At 41.0% G+C, this 18,133-nt stretch overlaps 1 protein-coding gene across 19 annotated transcripts in view; it reads right to left on the reverse strand.

The window, feature by feature from the left end:
* CDC42SE2 (CDC42 small effector 2) overlaps positions 1-18,133 on the reverse strand; it is a 150,194-nt gene that overhangs the window by 100,764 nt on the left and 31,297 nt on the right. Inside the window, exons 2-4 of one of the 19 annotated variants that reach the window (XR_002727586.3) lie at positions 13,400-13,463; positions 11,613-11,753; positions 1,455-1,529 (exon numbers count right to left, since the gene is read on the reverse strand). The exons of 13 other annotated variants lie outside the window; for them this stretch is intronic. The gene's annotated coding sequence lies outside the window, so the exon portion shown is untranslated. Of the gene's footprint in view, positions 1-1,454; positions 1,530-11,612; positions 11,758-13,399; positions 13,464-18,133 lie in introns of those variants that run through there. 5 more of the 19 variants (XR_002727585.3, XR_002727587.3, XR_002727588.3 and 2 more) reach the window with 5 other exon arrangements.

The raw sequence follows: 18,133 nt of genomic DNA on the forward strand, positions 1-18,133 counted from the left end.
ATGTCCTACCTATTAGTACATCTTTCTGTTGTCACTGCTGCCTAAAAGTGGAATGTCCTGCCTTAGGGTATCTTTTATCAGAGGTCAGGATGTTAGGATGATGATTCAAAAGTCCTACTGACAGATGATTTAGACAGACTTTAAGATTCCTTCCAATCCTCAGATCTTCTTATAAATTAAAAATAAAATCGATTTTTAAGTGCCCAATCCACTACAATTCAAAAGTCTTAAATTTCAGTTGATAAACTACAAGAAGCCAAAGTCATAAGTCTTCCAGTAACATTTTGAGTACTTTCCACTTTTCCTCAAGAAACAGTGGCTTAAATTATCAGGCCTTGACCCTACTAAATCACTCTGATGTTGAATGAAAAATAAGTACTTAAATACATGACACATTTCTATGCATGATTCTTTAATGTCAAATACCAATTCCTTTTTTCTTCTCAAAGAAATACAGATCTGTCAGGGTCAAATATAGACATGTAAGAAATCTATTCAATTTCCTCACTTTACAGGCCCAGAAAGGTAAAGAAACTTGACTTAAAATCACATAATTAGTACAATGTCTATTAGCACTGCAATAAATCACTGTAATTTATTTCCTCTGTAAATACACTGTAAAGAAATGCGGGTAATCATTGACTTAAACAGTTTAAGTGAAGTCATCTGGGCAATAATGTAGCCAGTGGCAACACTAAGACTCAAGACCTTTTTGTTTGATTCTTGCTGTTATTTGCTGGTGCTGTTAACATTCCAAGACCCTAAAAGTGTAAGATGTGTTGAGTTACAGAAGTGGGTACAGGTGAGGTTAGATGTGAATGAGGCAAAAATGTTAAAGGGGAAATAAGGGGAAATCTAATTGCTGGAGTTTCAGAATCTGCTTGTCTTAATTAAAAAAAGAAAAAAAAGTCATGAGGCAATAAAAATGGACTACTCATGGTAAGTCATAACGATACAACCACTTCGTAAACAATTTCGCAACTTTCTTATAAAGGTATATATACATTTACCATGCTCCCTAACAAACCCACTCCTAAGAGAAATGAGAACATGTCCAGACAAAGAATATGGCTAAAGGAGGCAGTATAGGATAGCAGTTAAGAAAACAGGTGATGGTCAGGCACGGTGGTTCAGGCCTGTAATCCCAGAACTTTGGGAGGCTGAGGTGGGTGGATCACTTGAGGTCAGGAGTTCGAAACCAGCCTGGCCAACATGGTGAAACCCCGTCTCTACTAAAAACACAAAATTTAGGCTGGGCGCTATGGCTCACACCTATAATCCCAGCACTTTGGGAGGCTGAGGTGGGCGGATCACCTGAGGTCGGGAGTTTGAGACCAGCCTCAACAACATGGAGAAACTCCATTTCTACTAAAAACATAAAATTAGCCAGGCGTGGTGGTGCATGCCTGTAATCCCAGCTACTCGGGAGGCTGCGGCAGAAGAATCTCTCGAACCTGGAAGGCGGAGGTTGCAGTGAGCCGAGATCGTGCCATTGCACTCCAGCCTGGGCAACAAGAGCAAAACTCCGTCTAAAAAAAAAACAAAAAACAAAAATTAGCCAGGCAGCAGTGGTGCGTGCCTATAATCCTAGCTACTTGGGAGGCTAAGGCAGGAGAACCACTTGAGCCGGGGAGGCAGAGGCTGCAGTGAGCCAAGATCTCGCCACTGCACTGCAGTCTGGGCAAGAGAGTGAGACCCTGTCTCAAAAAAAATAAATAAATAAGATAAAGAAAAAGGAGGTGCTGCTGTCAAACTGTCTTCAGGGTTTGAAATCTGGCTCTGCCACTTACTAAGTGTACTGATTTCAGACCGGTTATTCCCCCCTCTCCATGCCTCAAAAAATAGGGGTATCAGAATGGGAAGGGGGCTTAATATTATGATGATACATTATGCTAATAATTAGCAAGTCAGAGTTGTTTGTAAGTCAGAGGACTTTTAACTTTTTTAACTTTTTTTTTTGAGATGGAGTCTTGCTCTGTCACCCAAAATGGAGTACAGTGGCGTGATCTTGGCTCACTGCAACATCCGCCTCCCGGGTTCAAGTGATTCTTCTCCAGCCTCAGCATCCTGAGTAGCTGGAATTACAGGCGCACGCCAACACACCTGGCTCATTTTTGTATTTTTAGTAGAGACGGGGTTTCATCATGTTGGTCAGGCTGGTCTTGAACTCCTGACCTCATGATCTGCCCTCCTCACCTTCCCAAAGTGCTGGGATTACAGGCATGAGTCACTGCATCCAGCCCTTTTAAAACTTTTTAATTGAAATATAATTGTACATATTTATGGGGTACACAGTGATATTTCAATAAAATATATAGTGGTCAAGGTAATTAGCATATTCACCATTTCAAACATTTATCGTTTCTTTGGGTTGGGAACATTCAATATCCTCCTTTTAGCTATTTGAGGCTATATGTTATTAACTATAGTCATCCTCCAGGGCCACAGAACACTAAAACATATTCCTCCTATCTAGTTGTAATTTTGTATCCTTTAACCCCATCTCTCCTCTCTCCATCTTCTCCCTACCCTTGCCAGTCTCAGAGGACATTTTAAAATATATATACACACCCACAGCAACTGTGGTGAACAATACAGTATTTAAGAGTTTATGTGTATTTTGTGTACGGTCAAATAAATACAGTTTCCAATTCTGACTGCCATAGAGAATCACTGGGAAGTTACCTCCCTGAGATTTGGTTTCACTATAAAATGAAGACAATGCCACCTCAGAGAATTATTGTAAGCATGTAATAAGGTGTATAAAGTGTTTACTTATTACAATGCTTGACATATGGTAGTTAAAAATGGAAACAATTTTATTATGCAATTAATAAGTACATTATAACTAGAGTGACCATTCATCCTTCTTTGCTTGTGATAGTCACAATTTATGCCAATTTTTAAACATAATTTTTTTTTTAAGATGGAGTCTCGCTCTGTTGCCCAGGCTGGAGTACAGTGGCGTGGTCTCAGCTCACTGCAAGCTCCACCTCCCGAGTTCACGCCATTCTCCTGCCTCAGCCTCCCAAGTAGCTGGGACCACAGGTGCACACCACCACGCCTGGCTAATTTTTTATATTTTTAGTAGAGATGGGTTTCACTGTGTTAGCCAGGATGGTCTCAATCTCCTGACCTCGTGATCCACCCGCCTCGGCTTCCCAAAGTGCTGGGATTACAGGCATAAGCCACCACGCCTGGCCTACAACATAATTATTATATAGTCACCCTAATTTATAATTAAAATACTGTCCAGATTTCTCCTTTATTTAGTTCTTTGTTCTCTTATTCCCTTTTTAGTGACACTTTATGCTATCCAACTCACTAACTCCCTTTTCCAACTTCTCTCTTGCTCTCACTTGTTCTCACTCCCCTTATCCAGGTGCTTGGCAACCTCAATGCTGCAAGTCCAGGTTCTTTTGTGATCCTAAACTCCTCAGTAACGTCATGTTTTTCAAATCTTATGTTTCTCAAATTCCCATCCATCCTTTCACTGAATTCCAGAATAAAAGCTAGTGACCCTAAAAACACTACCACCATCACCAACAATGGGATTAATATTTTAATTCTCTAAGGATAACAATATTTTAACAGGGAACTCCTAAAGAGACAACACCTTAAGCCAAAGTAGAGAAACTAACAACATAAATGTCAGATACTGTGACAGGCTGGGTAGGATAGACCACTTGAGAACAACTTTACTCTTTGAATCAAACAATTTAGGTACATTTCTACTATATACCTGTATCACAACAGCCCTGATTCCCTCTTTTTTGCTGGTTCTCAGATAATCCAGTCAAAACACCAAAGGCTCTTAGCTCAAAAACTAACATTATATTAACAGTTCTTAAGGGTTTTGTCCTATGCCCTCATCTTTCACTCTACAACTACTCCCCTAGGTTATTTCAATTACTCCCCTGAGTTCAATTACCATCAATGCTGATGGCCAAATCTACATTTCCAGCCCACAGCTGTCTCCAGCCCAAAGTTCTCCAGCCTAGGTGTCTTTTAGTTTAGCCTCACTCCCAGCTGCATGTAGTACAGCTCCACAGGATGTGCTACCTCTGCTTCAAACTTTACTGAACCCTGCTTCTTAACTGAACTCCGCTTCTTCCTTACCACTACCCCGCCCCAATCCTACTCAATTTATTTTCATTAAATTCCCTCTCATCTACCCGGTTTACAATGCCAGAAACAAGCGTGTTATCCTTAACTCTTGCCTTTCCATCTCATGCCCCACAGCCAAATGACCATGTTCCATTTGTCCAATCTGTTTCTCCCCAACGCTAAGTCACCAGTAGCGTTCTAGGCACCACCATTATCTTTAAACAAACGCCATAATAGCTGCTAACTGACCCCTGGTAACCACTCTTAGTCCCTCCAATTTGTTCCCATTTTGGCTAGAATGATACTTCTAAAATGAATGTCTGATCATGTTACTCCTGACATAAAACCCCCTTTAACGGCTATTATCCTCAGGAAAGTTTCCTCATATGACTTCTCAGGGCCTTTACAATTTGGTTCCCACATTTCTCTTCAACCTCATTTACTACCTCTTCCATCTGATGCCCGATGACTGTGCCATCCAACCATTCTCAGTTTCTTTCTGTTGCCTACAGGACACACACACTTACTGTTCACTTCTTTCTGTGTGGCATACTCTTCAGAACTTGATATGGCTATCATTTCCTTCAGGAATCATTCCCCAATCCCCAAGTCTATTCAGGCCCTCTTCCAATGTATGTTGTACCTTCCTTTCAGGGCATTTATATCACGTGTCTTGGAGACCATTCTGTGCATGCAGACCTTATTTTTCAATTGCAGTACAATATTCCATTATATGGATGCACCACAATATATTTAACCAATACTCCACACAGACAGACATTCAGGTTACTGCCAATACTTATCTTTATCACAATGATGCTGTAATAGCTATCTTGGGGGGGGTTCTTTTTGTTTTGTTTTCAGAGTCTCAATCTGTCACCCAGGCTGGAGTGCAACGGCGTGAACTCAGCTCACCGCAACCTCCACTTCCTGGGTTCAAGTGATTCTCATGCCTCAGTCTCCCAAGTAGCTAGGATTACAGGTGCCCTCCCCCATGCCTGGCTAATTTTTTTTTTTTTTTTTGAGACGGAGTCTCACTGTGTCACCCAGAATGGAGTGCAGTGGCATGATCTCAGCTCACTGCAACCTCAGCCTCCCAGGTTCAAGCGATTCTCCTGTTTCAGCCTCCCAAGTAGCTAGGATCAAGGTGCATGCCACCACACCTAGCTAATTTCTTGTATTTCTAGTACAGACAAGGTTTCACCATTAGCCAGGATGGTCTTGATCTCCTGACCTCGTGACCTGCCCACCTCAGCCTCCCAAACTGCTGGAATTACAGGCGTGAGCCACCACGCCCAGCCATGTACTGGCTTTTTACTATCCTTTTCCCTGAACTCTTTCTTTGCCATCCTCTTTATAACTGCAATCTCCTGTTCCCTACCCTAGAAGTCACCATCTCCCTCCCATGCTTTATTTTTCCTCACAGCACTTATTTAAGTTATCTGGCATTCTATATATTTTACTCATTTGTTGCTTGTCTACATCAACTAGAATGTAGGGCTCCATAAATGAAAGGACTTTTGTCTCCTTCATTTGAAGCTAAATCCCTAGTACCTGAGTGTCCGGCAAATAGCTAGTGCTCAGCAAGTATTTATTCAATAATTGAACATTTTTATTTAATCCCAGAAAAGGGACATCATACATTTCCTTCAAGGCAAAGTAAGTCACGGTTCCCAAAATGATGAGTAATTTGTCCTCTTTGTCTTGTATTAATTTTATATTATGTCAAATAACATTATCACATTTTTGTGTGATCCAGATTTGGAACACCCAGAGTATATCAGATTGGATATACTCTGTGAAGCCAGGAATTCCCAATTTAATTCAGCCTATCTGCTTAAAGATAACGTTTTCTAGTCTTTCTCAATATTGTGTGTACTTTTCAAATAGCGTATACTTGACTCTCTGCATCCTTGTATGTAGTGGTCCTCCTGCATTAACAGTATCATTAACAGTTTATTCTACCAGCTGTACATTTTCACCAGAAGAGTGGCTCAGTGTGACATTACTTCTAGTAAACACAGGGGGTGCTGAAATGCCAACTAGCTTATCTTAAGGTAGCCAATAATACACTATCGAATTTGCCCCAGTTGCCTTTGTAAGGAGTTAAGACACACAGTAAGTTGCATCAGTAAGTTGCATCACTCTACAGCAGAGCGATCAGTCTGCATTTCAGTCAGGACCTGACACACCAGGGCCTAAAGGTAAAATGATTGTTGACAAACTGTTCATTAGGAAGGGGAGAAGGTAATACTTTACAGAAAAATAAAGAACGTAAGGAAAGTAAGTTCTTACTTGCCTTAGCCCGTTCAGGCTGCTATAACAAAACACCACAAACTAGGTAGCCCATACACAACGAAAATTTGTTTCTCATAGTTGTGGAAGTGGGAAGTCCAAGATCAAGGCACTGGCAGATTCACAGTCTGTTGAGGGTCCACATTTTTTTTTTTTGAGATGGAGTTTTGCTCTTGTCACCCAGGCTGGAGTGCAATGGCATGATCTCCGCTCACTGCAACCTCTTCCTCCTGGGTTCAAGCAATTCTCCTGCCTTAGCCTTTCCAGTAGCTGGGATTACAGGCACCCGCCACCACGTCTGGCTAATTTTTGTATTTTTAGTAGAAACAGGGTTTCACCATGTTGACCAAGCTAGTCCTTAACTCCTGACCTCAGGCGATCCGCCCACCTTGGCCTCACAAAAGTGCTGGGATTACAGGCGGGAGCCACCACGCCCGCGTGAGGACCCATGTTCTCTTAGATGGTACCTTCTCACTGTATCTTCACATGGTAGAAGGGTAGAGCTAACTCTCTGGGGTCTCTTTTACAAGGGCACTAATCCCATTCATGGAGGCCGAATCATCTCTCAAAGGCCTCACCTCCTATTACCATCACATTGGGGGTTAGAATTTCAACAAATGAATTTGGGGGTGGGGAAAAGAGACACAAATATTCAGATCAGAGCATTATTCATTTTTAGATTATTAAAAATCTGACAAATGTGCAAGTATTATCAAAATATCTCTATATGTTCAATCATTCAACATTCAAATGAACTATGTTCTTTTGCTATATTATAGGTTTTTTTTTTTTTTTTGAGACAGCATCTCGCACTGTCATCCAGGGTGAGTGGGTGCAATCTCAGCTCACTGCAGCCTTAACCTCCCAGGCTCAAGCGATCTCCCCACCTCAGGTTCCCAAGGAGCTGGGACTACAGGTGTATGCTGCCATGCCAGGCTTATTTTTATTTTTTTATTATTATAATAAATTTTTTTTGGTAGAGATGGCGATTTGCCATATTTCTCAGACTGGTCTTGAACTCCTGGGCTCAAGTGATCTGCCAACCTCAGCCTCCCAAAGTGCTGGGATTACAGGCACAAGCCACCACTCCCAGCTGTAACTGTGTACCTTTTAAATTACAAAGTTTTTTTTTTTGTTTGTTTGTTTTTGTTTTTGTTTTTTTTTTTTTTTTTTTTGTTTGAGATGGAGTCTCACTCTGTCACCCGGGCTGCAGTGCAGTCTCGGCTCACTGCAACCTCTGCTTCCTGGGTTCAAGCGATTCTCCTGCCTCAGCCTCCCAGGTGGCTGGGATTACAGGCATGTGCCACCATACCAGGCTAATTTTTGTATTTTTAGTAGAGGCGAGTTTTCACCATGTTGGCCAGGCTAGTCTCGAACTCCTGACCTCAGATGATTCACCCACCTCGGCCTCCCAAAGTGCTGGGATTACAGGTGTGAGCCACTGTGTCCAGCTGGGAAGATATTATTGTTACTTTTTTTTCTTTTTTTTTTTTTTTGAGACGGAGTCTCACTCTGTCACCAGGCTGGAGTGCAGTGGTGCAATCTCAGCTCACCGCAACCTCCGCCTCCCAGGTTCAAGCGATTCTCCTGCCTCAGTCTCCCAAGTAGCTGGGACAACAGACATATGCCACCATGCCCAGCTAATTTTTTTATTTTTAGTAGAAACGGGGTTTCACCACGTTAGCCAGGATGGTTTCAACCTCTTGACCTCATGATCCACCCGCCTTGGCCTCTCAATGTGCTGGGATTATAGGCGTGAGCCACCACACCCAGCCGAAGATATTCATTTTTAAGATGCTTAATAATCAAGAGTTAATTCCAAGAGAACATAACAGACTGGTTTCCTAATTTCTCCCCACTTCTACATATGTACAATCTTGTCTATTATCAAGTGCCAAACAACCCCTTAACTTACCAAAGAAATCATCAGAAAGGCTGATAAGTCCTGGGTGGTGTTTGTTATATTAGTATTTTTGAAGGGTTATTTGTATTTAAAGAGCAGAGGGAAAAGGTAATATAAAACTTGCAAGATTACTTAGACGTAAATGGCAGTCTTGATCTTACATGTATTCTAAAAACTATTTCTAAGGAAGAATTCATATTTTTTAAAAAGTTATGGCTATAGGCCGGGCGCGGTGGCTCAAGCCTGTAATCCCAGCACTTTGGGAGGCCGAGATGGGCGGATCACGAGGTCAGGAGATCGAGACCATCCTGGCTAACACGGTGAAACCCCGTCTCTACTAAAAAATACAAAAAACTAGCCGGGCGAGGTGGCGGGCGCCTGTAGTTCCAGCTACTCGGGAGGCTGAGGCAGGAGAATGGCGTAAACCCGGGAGGCGGAGCTTGCAGTGAGCTGAGATCCGGCCACTGCACTCCAGCCTGGGCGACAGAGCGAGACTCCTTCTCAAAAAAAAAAAAAAAAGTTATGGCTATAAAACAATAATTTGAAGATTTACTTCTTTAATGAGAAAAAGGAGCATGTTGGACTCTATAATGTCACAGCCTTTTAATGTACCAAACTGAGTTCAAGGAAGGAGAAAGAAAAGAGTAACAAACAAAACAAAAGAAGGATCAAAGTGAAAACAAATCCTTCAAAAACGTAAGTTTTCTATCCCGGGTGGATAGTAAAATAAACTGGTGAGCTTTTAAAGCAATATTAATGCCAAAGCCTCACATCAGACAAATTAATCAATTCCCAGGAGTGGTTCCCAGGAACCTATGTTTTGTTAAGGGTACCTCCAGACTATTTTAATGTACTGCCAGGGTAGGGAACCACCATTCTAAATAAATCTTTAAAAAACAAAATCATGTACATAAATTCATGGACCATAATATTTACCTTCATTATATAAACATTTTATGAGCGATTAAGATATGACAATTTGACACGGCTAACCAAATAGCATTAAGAAATAATAATAATTAAAAAACAACTACAGTCCACAGAACAATCTTACTTATAAATCAGGCACACTTATAAATAATTCTCTATACGACTTCTTGCCGTACCCAAGAGTTTTTATATTGACCTATGTTTTCTCCTAGTATTTTTAAGGTTTCCCTTTTTTATACTGAACTCTGGGAAAAATCAAGCATTTACCTGGGTATGGAGCAAAAGACAAAGATCAAGTTTTCTTTTTTTTCTAATTTTTATATTTTGGCAATCACTTCCATGAGGTTCCAATTACTATGTTTGCTGGCCTGTAAAGTACTGTAAAAACTATGCTGGTTTCATCATAAAAGTCAGTTATGGTCACGCACGGTGGCTCATGCCTATAATCCCAGCACTCTGGGAGGATGAGGTGGGCGGATCACTTGAGCCCAGGAGTTTGAGATCAGCCTGGGCAACATGGCCAAACCTCATCTCCACCAAAAATACAAAAAATAACCAGCCAACCTGGTGCCAGCCTGTAGTCTCTGCTACTCAGGAGTCTGAGATGGGAGGACCATTTGAGCCTGGGAGGTGGAGGCTGCAATGACCCAAGGTCGCACCACTGCACTCCAGCCTGGGTGACAGAGTCACACCCTGTCTCAAAAAAAGAGAGAAAAAAAGAAGCAGCAGCCAGTTATACAGTTTCTCAAAACAAAACTTTCAAGGTAAAATTAAAAAGTGAAATAATTTACTTCAAAAGATAAATACAGGATACCAATTAAGGCAGAAGATAAGCTGTTCCCTTAACTCGAGTCGCCAACCCAGTATAAGATTTGACATTTTCTGGGGGTACACAGGTCTAGACAATTTTAAGGAGATCAACTTTCAGATCACCAAGTGCCTTTTGTGTTCTTCTAAAATTGACGTATCCAAGCACAATTCCTTGTCTCTTCCATCTTTCCTTTCACAATAGCTCTTTCACGTTATAAAAGGAAGTCAAGGCCAGGCACAGTGGCTCACACCTGTAATCCTAGCACTTTGGGAAGTGGAGGCAGGAGGATTGCTTTAGGCCAGGAGGTGAAGACCAGCCTGGGCAACATGGGGAGAACCCATCTCTACAAAAACAAAATAAAATAATTAGCCAAGAATGGTAGCATGCACCTGTGATCCTAGCTACTCAAAAGGCTGAGGCAAAAGGACTACTTGAGCCCAGGAGTTTGAGGCTGCAGCAGTGAGTGAGCTATGACTGTGCCACTCTACTACAGCTTAGATGAGCAAGTCCCTGTTTCTAAGAAGAAAAAAAAAATGTCATTTCTCTTATTCATCTCAAGCTTAAACGTTCCTCACCTCAAGAAATCTCCAGTGTACCAAAAGGACAATTGGGAGAGACCTGGGAAAAGTCTCATGTGAGCAAAACAAGAAATATTGAAAGAAACGATGCCTTATGCTACAAACTCTTGACATGAATCCTTGCTTTATCAATCTGTCTTAGAAGTAGAAAGTGAAAGTCACTGAGTGCAGGTACCGAGGTGTTTATTAGAATTAAAAATAAAACCATTTCTGACAAGAAAACATACCCCATTTGGCTGATTTGATTATGAGGACTAGCAATTAGATTTTATAGCAATATTTCCCATTAAAGTGAATAACCAAAATCCACAAGGTCAAGATCTTGGTCAATACATTATGTAAAAATATATATAACATACAATACACCAGAAATTACATCTTTTGCAACTTTTCAAACTTAACGATGAAAAATCTTAATGTCAGTTCTAAAATGTATTAAGTAGTTTTTCCAAAAAACATGTATAGAATACATGAGCCAAAACGTTTAACAATTACCCTAACTTGCTGACACAGAATACTATTAATAAATAATACTGATCAAAGAAATCAACTTGAAAAGTGATGGGGGTAGGAGGAACAAGAATAACCCTTCAATTTCAGTGCTTGAAAATGTCTATACCAAAGCTTCATTCCTTGCTCCTCCAAAGTAGGCAACAGGCATCTGTAAAGCAGTTAAGTTTCCAGGTCAACCTAACTTTCTGTTGCAAGCAACAAATGATACCAGAAGCTAAAATCCCTAATTTGCTCTCAAATACTTAGTGAAGAATCTACCAGGCCCAGTGGATCACACCTATAATCCCAGCTATCTCAGATACTGAGGCAGAAGGATCATCTGAAGCCAGGGGTTCGGGGCTGTAGTGAGGTATGACTGCACCACTGCACTTCAGCCTGGACCATAGAGTGAGGCTCTCTCTAAAACAAAAAAAAGGAATTGAAATTACAGTATTTGGAAGTTATGTAGCATATGGCTTTTTAATTAGACACTCACCATACTGAAACAACTCAATAAGCTGATATTTCATGAAACTTGGGAGGTAGAAATATCTTTTGATGAAAAAGCACACTAAGGCCGAGATCCAGCCACTGAGATCCAGCCACTGCACTCCAGCCTGGGCGACAGAGCGAGACTCTGTCTCAAAAAAATAAAAAAGAAAGAAAAAGCACACTAAAGTATCTTTTAGCATTCTCAAAACTTTATGAGGAACTAAAAAGCATAACATCTTGATTCCACATTTTAAGAGGAAAAGTTGCATTTACTAGTTTACATATTCTTTTTAAACATTACCACAACTTCTTCCTTTTTTTTTTTTTTGAGGCAGGGTCTCCCTCTGTCACCCAGGCTGGAGTGCAGTGGGATTATCATGACTCACTGTAGCCTAAACCTCCTGGGCTCAAGCAATCCTCCTAAGTAGCTGGGACCACCAAGCCAAGCTAATTTATTTATTTACTTTTTTGATAGAGACAGAGTCTATTTTGCCCAGGCTGGTCTCAAACTCCTGGGCTCATGCGATCCACCTGTCTCTGTCTCTCAAAGTGCTGGGATTACAGGTGTGAGCCAACACGCCAGGCCACTTCTCCCATTTTGACAAAATAATAAATGGAGGCAAAATAATCAAATAACAAAAGAAAAAACAGTACGTATTAATTCAATTCTATAAAAGCCCAACTATTAGGGAAAAAAGTGTGGAGACTTTTAAATCTATTGGCAACATTTTACCTATTCAATCCAAAGAGAAACACACTACAAAGAAAATTTCAGCAGGATATGGTGCTTCACACCTGTAATTCCAACACTTTGGGAGGCCGAAGAGGGCGGATCACTTGAACCCAGTAGTTCGAGACCAGCCTGGGCAACATGGCAGAACGCTGTCGCTAAAAAAAATGTCAAAAAAAAAAAAGCTGGGCATGGTGGAGCACACCTATAGTCCCAGCTACTTGGGAGGCTGAGGTGGGAAAATCACCTGACCGCAGGAAGCTGAGGCTGCAGTGAGACATGATCGTACCACTGTACTCGCCTGGGCATCAGAGAGAGACCCTGTCTCAAAAAAAAAGAAAAAGCAAAAAAAGTCTATAAACATCCATTTATTTCTAATGAAACACTACAACTGACACGTTATGAAAATAGAACATCAATGGTTCAGACTAAAAGAAAAGAACAATTTCTGAACAAATCAAATCTAAGTTGAATACTGTTAATCTCACCACCTTTAAAATACAGCTGACCCAAGGGCGGGCAAGGTGACTCATGTCTGTAATCCTAGCACTTTGGGAGGCCAAGGCAGGTGGATCACCTGAGGTCAGGAGTTTCAGACCAGCCTGGCCAACATGGTGAAACCCTGTCTCTACTAAAAATACAAAAATTAGCTGGGTGTGGTGGTGGGCGCCTGTAATCCCAGCTACTTGGGAGGCTGCGGCACAAGAATTGCTTGAACCCAGGAGGTGGAGGTTGCAGTGAGCCAAGATTGCGCCACTGCATTCTGGCCTGGGCGACAGAGTAAAACTTCATCTAAAAAAATAAAATAGTAAATAAAATACAGTTGACCCATGAAGTACACAGGGATTCCTGGCAACCTGTCAGCCCCTCACTTCATCAAAAATCTGCACATAACTTTTGACTCCCAAAAGTTAACAGCCTACTGTTGACCAGGAGTCTTACCTTAACAGAAACAGTCCATTAACATATATAAGATATATAACATATATCTTATATACTGTATTATTACAACAAAGTAAGCTAGAGAAAAGAAAATCTTAAGGAAGAGACAATATATTTACCATTCATTAAGTGGAGTAGATTATCATAAATGTCTTCATCCTCACCATCTTCAAGTTGAGTAGACTGAAGAGGAGGAGGAAAAGGAGGGGTTGGTCTCGCTGTCTCAAGGGTGGCAGAGGATAAAGAAAGCCTACATGTAAGTGGAATTGTGCGGTTCAAACCCATGTTGTTCAAGGGTCAACTGTACGCTGAGTATAAAGCCTTATTACCTAGTAAACAGAAGCTTCTGAAGGCTAGTCATGAAATACTTGGCATTCATTCCCTCTCACCACTCCCTATACAAGCCTTCCTGTACCTCAGCCGCAGGAATGCTTTACAAAAAAAAAAAAAAAAAAAAACAAACTGACCAGGTGCATTCGCTTATGCCTATAATCCCAGCATTTTGAGAGGCCAAGGCAGGAGGATCACTTAAGCCCAAGAGTTCAAGACCAGACTGAGCAACACAGTGAGAGTCCATCTCCACAAAAAATATTTTTTTTTAATTAGCTGGGTGTGGTGATGAGCACCTATAGTCCCATAGTCCCAGCTACTTAGGAGGACCGCTTGAGCTGGGGAGGACTGCTTGGGCCCAGGAGGACTGCTTGAGCCCAGGAGGCTGAGGCTGCAGTGAGCCAAGATCATGTCACTGCACTCTAGCATGGGTGACACAGTGAGACCCTGTCCCCCCAACCAAAAAAAAAAAAACAAAAAAGCTACATTTCCCAGACTTTCCTTTACAATTAGTATTGGAAATGCAAACAAGGTCCTGCTAGTTAGAAGGTCTCTTATGAGATTTGTAAAGCAGAAGTGATATGGAAGCTACCTTTCTGCTGCTGATTTAAGTGGTGAGCAATGACACAAAGAAGGTTTAGAAACAACTGTGATAGCCAAATTCTACTCACTAGATATAAAGGCAGCTAGAAGCAGTTATGGTACCAGATTCAGTGTTCCTATGACTACTCATCAGTTTGTTTCCTGACCTCTCAATCACAACTATGGTCTTATGTTCTTGAATGTATTAATCTAGTGATAACTCTCTGATTCCAGCTCTTCCAGACCATGCAATGAGTTTATAAGTACCAAACTGCCTACCATAAAATATCTTTCTGCCTAAAAATCCTAGAATAGAGTTTGTTTCTTGCAAGGAACTCAGAAAGATACAATACTGTTCATTATGTTTAAAATATGCATTGCCTATATTTTTCCTCTCCCTCATTTCAGAAGTCAAATACACGAGATTTATTCTACACTGCTATTATAAATTGAAATGTTTAGGTCAATGTGAAGAATTAAAAGTTCTCTTAGCCATAGTCAGAAATTATTTTATTTATAATAGATGCTAATCATGAATCAACATAGAATATTAACACTCCTTACACTGAATGATCCCGCTTTTCTTGGCTGGATAAATTTATATCAGTAACATACAAAGACACAGCTACTGTTGGTTTTTCGGTTTGGGGTTTTATTTTTGGGGGGGGGGGCAGCCAACAGGGTCTCACTCTGTCACCCAGGCTGGAGCACAGCCCCAGCTCACTACAGCCTCAACCTTCCAGGCTCAACAGATCTTCCTGTCTCAGCTTCCTGAGTTGCTGGGACAAAGGTGTGTAGTACCACCTCGCCAAGCAATGTTTTTTTTTTTGTTTTTTTTTTTTTGTTTTTTTTTTCCAGAGACAGGGTTTTTTTACGTTGCCCAAGCTGGTCTCAAACTCCAGGGCTCAAGCGATCCTCCCACCTTGTCCTCCCAAAGTGCAGGGATTACAGGCATGAGCCACTGTGCCTGACCTGGGTTTTTTTAGAGATAGGGTCTCATTATGTTGTCCAGGCTAGACTCAAGTCCTTGGGCTCAAGCAATCCTCTCACCTCAGCCTCCCATGTAGCTGGGACTAAAGGGCACACCACCACAGGCAACCTCTATTGTCATTTAAAAAAACTATTATTTTACTTTGATTATAAAAGAAGTATATGATCATTGTAAAAAGTGTGGAAAATACAGAAACATTTTTAAATTGGGGGCTGGGCCCAGTAGCTCACATCTGTAATCACAGTGCTTTAGGAGGCTAAGGCACAGGATTGCTTGAGCTCAGGAGTTCACAACCAACCTGGGCAGCAGAGCAAGACCCTATCTCTACCAAAAAAAAGTTTAAAAATTAGCTGGGTATGATGACATGTGCCTGTAGTCCTAGCTACTCAGGAGGCTAAGGTGCAAGGCTCACTTGAGGCCTGGAATTTGAGGTTACACCAAGTATGATCACCACGCTATTGCACTCCACCCTGGGCAACAGATGAGACTGTCTCCAAGAAAATCAAAAATAAAGAAATCAATAACAACCATTCCCCAAAGTCAGGTATATTTAACAGTTGTACACGTACAATTTTGTATCCTACTTTAGCATTCTGACAATTGTTTCCCCTTGAAATCCTTCATAATGAATTACTAATAAAAGGCACATGCAGATGTGCCTAATTTAACCATTCTTCTTTGTTAAAAATTAAGATAACTTTCAATTTTTTAAAAATATAAATAATGCTTCACTGAATACTTTTGGATAAAAAGCTTTTTGAAGGATAAATGTGTTTTATCCATGAAATGGGATATGATTCAGCCATTAAAAGGAATGAAGTACTGATACATACTAAAACATGGATAAACCTTGAACATATTATGCTAAGGGAAAGAAGCCAATTACAAAAGGCCACATATTTCCTACACTGCTGATAGAAATGTAAAATTGTGCAGCCACTTTAGAAAACAGACTAGCAGTTCTGCAAAATATTAAACACGGAGCTACCATACAACCCAGCAATTCTACTCCTAGGTATATATACCCAAGATAAATTAAAACAAATCCATGCAAAAACTTGAACATGAATGTTCATATTTATAGCAGCATTATTCATAACTGAAATGTGGAAACAACCCAACGTCCATTCACTGATAAATGGACAAATAAAACACTATATAAGCATTCAATGGAATAATACTCAGCCATAAAAGAGAATGAAGGGCCTGGCGCAGTGGCCCACGCCTGTAATCCCAGCACTTTGGGAGGTCGAGACGGGCAGATCATCTGACATCGGGAGTTCAAGACCAGCCTGACCAACATGGAGAAACCCCGTCTCTACTAAAAATACAAAATTAGCCAGGCATGGTGGCACATGCCTGTAATCCCAGCTACTTGGGAGGCTGAGGCAGGAGAATCATTTGAACCCGGGAGGCAGAGGTTGCAGTGAGCCGAGATCATACCACTGCACTCCAGCCTGGGCAACAAGAGCAAAACTCCATCTCAAAAAAAAAAAAAAAAAAAAAAAAAGATGTACTGATACATGCTATAGGAATAAATCTTGAAACATTATGCTAAATGAAAAAAGCCAGACACAAAAGGTCACATATTGCATGATTCCACTTATATTAAATGTTCAAAGAGGCAAATCTAGAAAGAGAAAATATGTAAGTGGCTATCAGAGGATGTGGAGAGGGAAGAATAGCAATGATTACTCATTTTGTTTTGGGGTGATAAAAATATAAAATTAGTAGCAACGGTTGTACAACACTGACTTATGTAAGAAAGGTGACTTTGGCCAGGCACAGTGGCTGACGCCTGTAATCCAGCACTCTGGGAGGCCAAGGCAGGCGGATCACCTGAGGTCAGGGATTCAAGACCAGCCTGACCAACATGGAAAAATCCTGGTTCTACTGAACATATAAAATTAGCCCGGGCGTGATGCGCATACCTGTAACCCCATGTACTCGGGAGGCTGAGGCAGGAGAATCACTTGAACCCGGGAGGCAGAGCTTGTGGTGAGCCGAGATTATACCATTGCACTCCAGCCTGGGCAACAAGAGGGAAATTCCGTCTTATGGACGCAGTGGCTCACACCTGTAATCCCAGCACTTTGGGAGGCCGAGGTGGGCGGATCACAAGGTCAGGAGATCGAGATCAACCTGGCTAACACGGTGAAACCCCATCTCTACTAAAAATATAAAAAAATTAGCCAGGCATGGTGGCGAGTGCCTGTAGTCCCAGCTACTAGGGAGGCTAAGGCAGGAGAACGGCGTGAACCCAAAAGATAAAGCTTGCAGTGAGCAGAGATGGCGCCACTGCACTCCAGCCTGAGCGACAGAGCAAGATTCCATATCTCAATAATAATAATAATAATAATTAATAAAAGGTGATTTTTTTAATGTGAATTATCTCGATTAGGGTGTCATTAATGAAAGAAAATAACATCCTCTTTCCCCAAAAAAGAAACAAAAAAAAGGTTACTTCCTTAGAATAACCTCTCAGAAGTGGAAATACTAGGTTTTACTCTTTGACATATGCCAAAGCACTTTTGAGACAGGTTCCAGATTCATACTACCTCCAACAGCATATTTAGCACCTGTGTCATCACTGTATTCAGGCCTGAACCAGCACCATTCTTTCAATCTTAAATCTGATAAGAGAAACTTGTTATGGTTTATTACTTTAAAAATGAACACTTTCTCCCCTTATCTTAATCATAAACTTTTCAAATGGTCAGTTCTTAGCCTTTAAAATGGACTTCTCTATGTATATAACACAAATGTTTCAATTTCTCAGGAAATGTAGAAGTGTACTTTCTTACAATTTTGGTTAGCAATAATTTTTTTTTTTTTTTTTCTTATTATACTTTAAGTTCTAGGGTACATGTGCATAACGTGCAGGTTACATATATATACATGTGCCATGTTGGGGTGCTGACGAGTTGATGGGTGCAGCACACCAACATGG

This window comes from Piliocolobus tephrosceles, chromosome 4, assembly GCF_002776525.5.
Source record: "Piliocolobus tephrosceles isolate RC106 chromosome 4, ASM277652v3, whole genome shotgun sequence".
Taxonomy (NCBI): Eukaryota; Metazoa; Chordata; class Mammalia; order Primates; family Cercopithecidae; genus Piliocolobus; species Piliocolobus tephrosceles.